We start from the raw sequence: 6527 nt of genomic DNA, 5'->3' as shown, positions 1-6527 counted from the left end.
GTTAAACCAATCAACACATTTCAAAAAGATTCATACATGCTCATACAGAACAATCCATACATGCGTGCGTAAGAAAGCAAATACATATGCATTTAGAGTAAACAAGACAACTATAATACAATACAACATATGCATGAAACGTGCTGTGTCATATTATATAAAGAAGTGTAAGTTCCAGTCATACAATACATCCATGTAAACCTGCTAGCCCCAATAGTGGAACGTTACAACCACATCCATCTACTCCTCCAAAGAGATGAACTAGCTCTGTGCAGTGGAGAAGCCAAGGTGAATTACAATTCTGTCCAAGCTCTCTCCAATATAGTCTTATCAGAAGCTTGGCTGACCAAAAGCCTCTACAATGAGTTACGAGGTTCTATTTATAGCAAAGGGTGGGGTGACCCTTGACATTCCCCTTTGTGACAATTTATCTACCCTCATGACTCTTCATCTACTCTATGATTGTTACATCCAACTATTGACACCTTGTAGGAAATTTACAGGGTAAGTTCCTCAGACAGAACACCAAAGGACACCGCTCACAACCAGATCGCAGATCAATACACCAGTATTTTTGACGTGGTTAAAACCCTCAAAGAGGGAAACAGTCCATGGCCTGAGCCAATGCGGCCACTTCAGGAAATTTATTAATAAAAGAATGAAAATTTACATATGCTTCTCTCATAGACGGATTACCCTACAAATGACCCTCCATGCGCTTTAAATAGAAATCATGGACCAATTGGGTGTCAAGCCACGGATCAAGTGTCGGTAATACCGAGGAGAGAATGAACCGTCGGATCACTACATATCGTGACCGTCAGATTGTAAGTTACAAAATGTACAAGGTAAAGAAACACACTTTACCTAACTCTATACCTAACTCTATACTAGACCAAGTTGTACTTAACTATTTCTTATGTGTCGGAATATCCTAACATTCCCCCTTAAGAACAACTTGGGATAGGATTGAAGGATTTACAAATATGACACAATAGGAGAAGGAAGGAGGCACTAGAGCCTATCCCCCCTTAGTGACAACTTCCTGAACTCCAACCATAAATCGAAGTTTAGTGAACTTCGCCTCTGTGAGAGCCTTCGTAAAGATGTCTGCAACTTGATCATCTGTTGAACAATATTGCACTTCAAGAACATGGTCATGGATGAGATTTCTGATGAAGTGCATGTGCAGTTCAATGTGTTTGTTGCGCTGATGTTGGACTGGATCTTTGCATAACTGAATGGCACTTTGATTATCACACCAAAGTGTAGTCGGATGCTGCTGTTGAAAGGAAAACTCTGACAGGATCTGACGAAGCCACAAGGCTTCCTTACTAGCTTCTACGGCACCACGATACTCTGCTTCTGCTGAAGAAAGAGAAATGGCACCTTGTTTCTTGCAGGCCCATGTAATAGGTCCTGAACCAAGAGTGAACACATAACCTGCAGTAGACTTCCGATCATCAGGGTCACCAGCCCAATCAGAATCAGTGAAACCAACCAATAGAGGAGCTGCTTCGGCACTGTAATGAATCCCGAACTGAACTGTACCTCGAACATAACGAAGTATTCTTTTAGCTGCTTTCCAATGACTTTCACGTGGGTTTTTCATAAACCGAGCAACAAGGCCAACAACAAAGGAAAGGTCAGGACGAGTATGGGTTAGATACAAAAGTTTTCCTACAAGTTGACGGTATAAGGTAGCATCAACTTCAGGAGAAGTACAAGTGACTGAAAGTTTGACTCCAGACTGAAAGGGAGAAGGAGCTGGCTTATAGTCTTCCATGTGAAAATGGCGTAGAATATCACAGGCATACTTGGATTGGGAAAGGGAAATACCTTCCTTGGATTGCAAGACTTGAAGACCGAGAAAATAATGTAAGTGTCCTAAGTTTGTCATTTCAAATTTCTTTTTAAGGCTGGACTTCACATGGTTTATAAGGTTGGGATCACTACCGGTAAGGATAAGATCATCAACATAAAGAACAAGAATGATAAGAGACTTGCCCACTTTCTTGGTGTAGACAGTATTGTCAGAATGACACCTAGAAAAGCCAGATTCTAAAAGAAAGCTATCCATTTTGGCATACCAAGCTCGAGGAGCTTGCTTGAGACCATAAAGGGATTTCTTAAGCCAACATACAAAGCTGGAGTCTGTTTTTATGAAGCCAATGGGTTGTTCCATGTAGATTTCTTCATGCAAGTCCCCATGCAAGAAGGCAGATTTAACATCCATCTGATGGACTTCCCATTTGAACGAGGCAGCAAGGGAAAGAACAAGGCGGATAGAGTTCATTTTGGCAACAGGGGAGAAGGTTTCAGTGTAGTCAATGCCTTCAACCTATGAAAAACCTTTAGCAACAAGACGAGCTTTATGTTTATCAACTTTCCCATCTGGTCCATACTTGGTTCTGTAAACCCATTTGCATCTAACAAGTTTTCGTCCCTTTGGTAGAGGAACAAGATCCCATGTATCATTTGACAATAATGAATGATATTCTTCATTCATAGCTGCTTCCCAATCTGGATGGCCCGAAGCTTCTGCAAAGGTGTCAGGATCATAATTTACTGGAGCTTGAGCCAGTAAAGAAGAGGCTCTGTCAAACTGAGAACGTGTGTGTCGCTAATCTGTAGGATCACCGACAAGATCACCTGTTGCATCTCGAGTAGCACGAACCCATTTTGGAAGCTAAGAAGCTGAAGGAGGATCTTGAGATGGTGGGGGAGGATTGTCATCCTCACTTTCATCATCTGAAGAAGAAATGTTTTCAAAAGTAGAAGAGATAGGGAGAGGTGGCACATCCGCCGGACTAGGCTCGCAGGCCGATATATTTTCATCAAATTTTACATCTCTTCTAATGATAACATTTTTGGACTTAAATGGAATAAGTCTATAGCCTTTGACATCTTCAGAATATCCAACAAAAGTACATTTTTCACTCTTAGGTTCTAAAGCTTTATGCTTTTCATCTGGAATATGGGCCCACACTTCACTTCCAAAAACATGAAAGTGACTTACATCTGGTTTGATTGAGCTCCATGATTCTTCTGGAGTGATATTCTTTAAGGCCTTAGTAGGAGTGCGATTTATTATGTAATTTTCACAGTTAATTGCTTCTGCCCAAAAACTAAGACCAAGTCCTTTAGATTGTAGCATACAATTAGCCATTTCCTTTAAGGTGCGATTCTTCCTTTCAGCTACACCATTTTGTTGTGGAGTATATGGAACAGTATGTTGCATTTGAATTCCATTCTCAGTGCAAAAGTTGATGAATGTGTTTTTAACATATTCTTCGCCATTATCAGATCTTAGCTTAAGAATTTGATGTCCAGATTGTTTTTCAACAAAGGCCTTGAAGGCCAAAAATGTGTTAAATACTTCACTTTTGAGTTTTAAGAAGTATACCCAAGTGCGTCTGGAGAAATCATCAATGAAAGTTAAGAAATACTTGCAGCCAGAGAATGAAAGAACTGGAAGTGGACCACATAAATCACTATGCACAAGCTGTAAAGGGGCTGAGGCGTGCCAAGAGGCACGTTTTCCAAAACTGTCCCGATGATGTTTCCGAGTACACATCTGGAACAAACACCATCTCTGCAAGATACCATAGGAAGACCTGTCACCATATTTTCTTTACATAGATGCTGAAGGGAGCGATAGTTTAAGTGACCAAATCGCTCATGCCAAAGTTTGCTCACTTCATCGTTATGAGCAACAAATACTGAGGGAAGATTTGATGACCCAAAGTTGTGAAACTTATACAACCTTGTAGAATCATCAGCAATGCCAGTAGCTAAAATCTGTTTAGGATCTCTGAGGTCCTTGATTACAACATCATGAGGTGAAAATTCAACGATTTTACCTTCACCTGAATGAGTTATCTGATATATAGATAGAAGGTTGCAGGATAAGGTTGGAACACATAATACATAATTAAACTGACCATTGTCTAGATGAACAGTTCTAGTCCCTACAACACTAAGAGATCTATCATCACCAACATATATATTTTTGGTGTTACAATCATTTAAAGAAGAAAACATGGCTTTGTTTTTGGCCATGTGATAAGAAGCTCCAGAATCAATGAGCCACTCATGAGAATGAGAAGAAGAAGATACATTTAGTGCATAGCCAGACTGAGATGCTTGACAACCACATGCAGAAAGTGCCATTCCTGAAGATGAAGTTGAAGTTGAAGATTGCTCCAAATGGATGTTATGTTTCTTCATCGTTGCTTCCAAGGCTTCCATCTTCTTAAAGCATTTGGATTCTAAGTGGCCATCTCGATTACAAAAGTTGCAATGTCGATCAGTCTTCTTCCATTTGTTTTTATTTGTCTTATCATTTTGTTGAAATGATTTTTCATTTTGAGGCCGAGATTGCTTAGGACCCTTGTTTGGTTTAGGACCATTCTTTTTAGGATATGACTTCTTAGGATTCTTTGAATTTGGTTGCTGCTGGGCGGCTAACGCTTTCTTGGAAGAGTTTCCAAGATTAAGAAGACCAAGGTGTAAGAGTTTTTCTTGTTCTCTTATTAAAGAATCACAAAAAGAGTCAAAGGAAGGGGACTTGTAGTCTGTTCCTTGAGAAATGAAGGCTTCTCTTGTAGAATGGAAGGTGGAAACAAACACAGAGTAGGCTGGTACCAACTTAGTAAGAATGGAATAGATAAGGTTACTATCTTCTTTCTTAACATTAACACCTTCCAAGAGATATCTAAGGGTCTTGAACTTGGACAAGAAATCTTCAATGGAAGAAAAATTATTAGGGTCCAATGTAAGCAACTCATTTTCAAGTTGATGGGCTCTAAGTTCATTTTTAATCCCAAAAACTTTATTGATTTGTTTCATTGCTTCATCAGGAGTATCAAGTTCTGCAACATGGAATCTAAGATCTGGAGAAATAGACATCCCTATCAATCCACGTGCTTGATCTTGCCTATTTTCCCATTTAGCAGCCTTATCTTCATCCTTCGGTTTCTTTTCTTGGCCTGAGGCTATTCTGTAGAGACCTTTACTTCTAAGTAAATCCTCAATGTAGGACAACCATTGGAAGTAGTTGGTGTTGTCAAGGGTAACTTGGTATTGACTTTCCATTTCAACGGAAACTGAAGCTAAAGATGCTGAAACTAAGTGTTCCAATGGATAGATCTCGAAAAATTAGGCTGGTTTAAAAAAAATGGCTTCCGGATGAAGAAGTTATGGATTTTTGAAAAAAAGTTGATGAAGTCGCCGACGAAGTGTGGGAATGTGCGGAAATTAAAAAATCCACCCCCAAAAAAATGGAGACTTGAACCCAAGACCTCTACTCTCATAAATTAGCTTTGCACCAAGTGAGCTATACAAAAACTTTGAGAGAGAGAGAGAGAGAGAGAGAGAGAGAGAGAGCGAGGGGGGCGGGGGTGGTTGATGCTTTGGGTTGCGTGCTTGCTTTGAGAAGGCTCTTTTTCCTTACAAAACAAAAAAACACAATACCCAACACGGATATACAAAAAAAACGAACCTTGTGGCTCGAAGTTAGCTTTAGCCGAAAAACTAAATATTTTCAAACCTTGCGGCTCAAAGTTAGCTTTAGCCGGAAACTAAATATTTTCCTCAATGTTTCTGATTTTCCGAGATCACACTAAGGCGCAGGGAAAAGAGCATACACATGAGAAAAATCCTTCCTTTCTGTTTCTGATTTGCCCAGATCGCACAGAGTCGCAGGGCAAAGAGCATACGCAGAAATGAAAAGTATAGATCCGGTAAAAAAAAAAAGCTAAATAAACCGAAACCGAAATAAACAGAGAGAAAATAACTGTAAACTGCAAATAAACACTGTATACCTCCAGATCTTAAAAATGACGCAGCTAGGGCTACCGGAAACCTTTTCGCGTGAAACAAAAGGGGTTCCTCACTGGAACAGATGCTCCCAACATAATAGAGCAGTCCTCTCGGCTCGAAAGTATTCAGGAACAGTAGATCTGGGGAACAACAGTCAGATGCAGTTCTACCGGCTTCAGATTTGGATCACCAACGGACGTGGCCCTCAAATAGCTCTGATACCATGTAGGAAATTTACAGGGTAAGTTCCTCAGACTGAAACACCAAAGGACACCGCTCACAACCAGATCACAGATCAATACACCAGTATTTTGACGTGGTTAAAACCCTCAAAGAGGGAAACAGTCCACGGCCTGAGCCAACGCGGCCACTTCAGGTAATTTATTAATAAAAGAATGAAAATTTACATATGCTTCTCTCATAGATGAATTACCCTACAAATGACCCTCCATGCGCTTTAAATAGAAATCATGGACCAATCGGGTGTCAAGCCACGGATCAAGTGTCGGTAATACCGAGGAGAGAATGAACCGTCGGATCACAACATATCGTGACCGTCGGATTGTAAGTTACAAAATGTACAAGGTAAAGAAACACACTTTACCTAACTCTATACTAGACCAAGTTGTACTTAACTATTTCCTATGTGTCGGAATATCCTAACACACCTGAACTTCCACTTGACACGGCGTTACATTACAATG

Source organism: Pinus tabuliformis, chromosome 5_2, assembly GCF_031772625.1.
Source record: "Pinus tabuliformis cultivar Carrire ecotype Pingquan chromosome 5_2, CPIR1, whole genome shotgun sequence".
NCBI classification, from domain to species: domain Eukaryota; kingdom Viridiplantae; phylum Streptophyta; class Pinopsida; order Pinales; family Pinaceae; genus Pinus; species Pinus tabuliformis.
Note: the sequence above shows the minus strand (reverse complement) of the source record.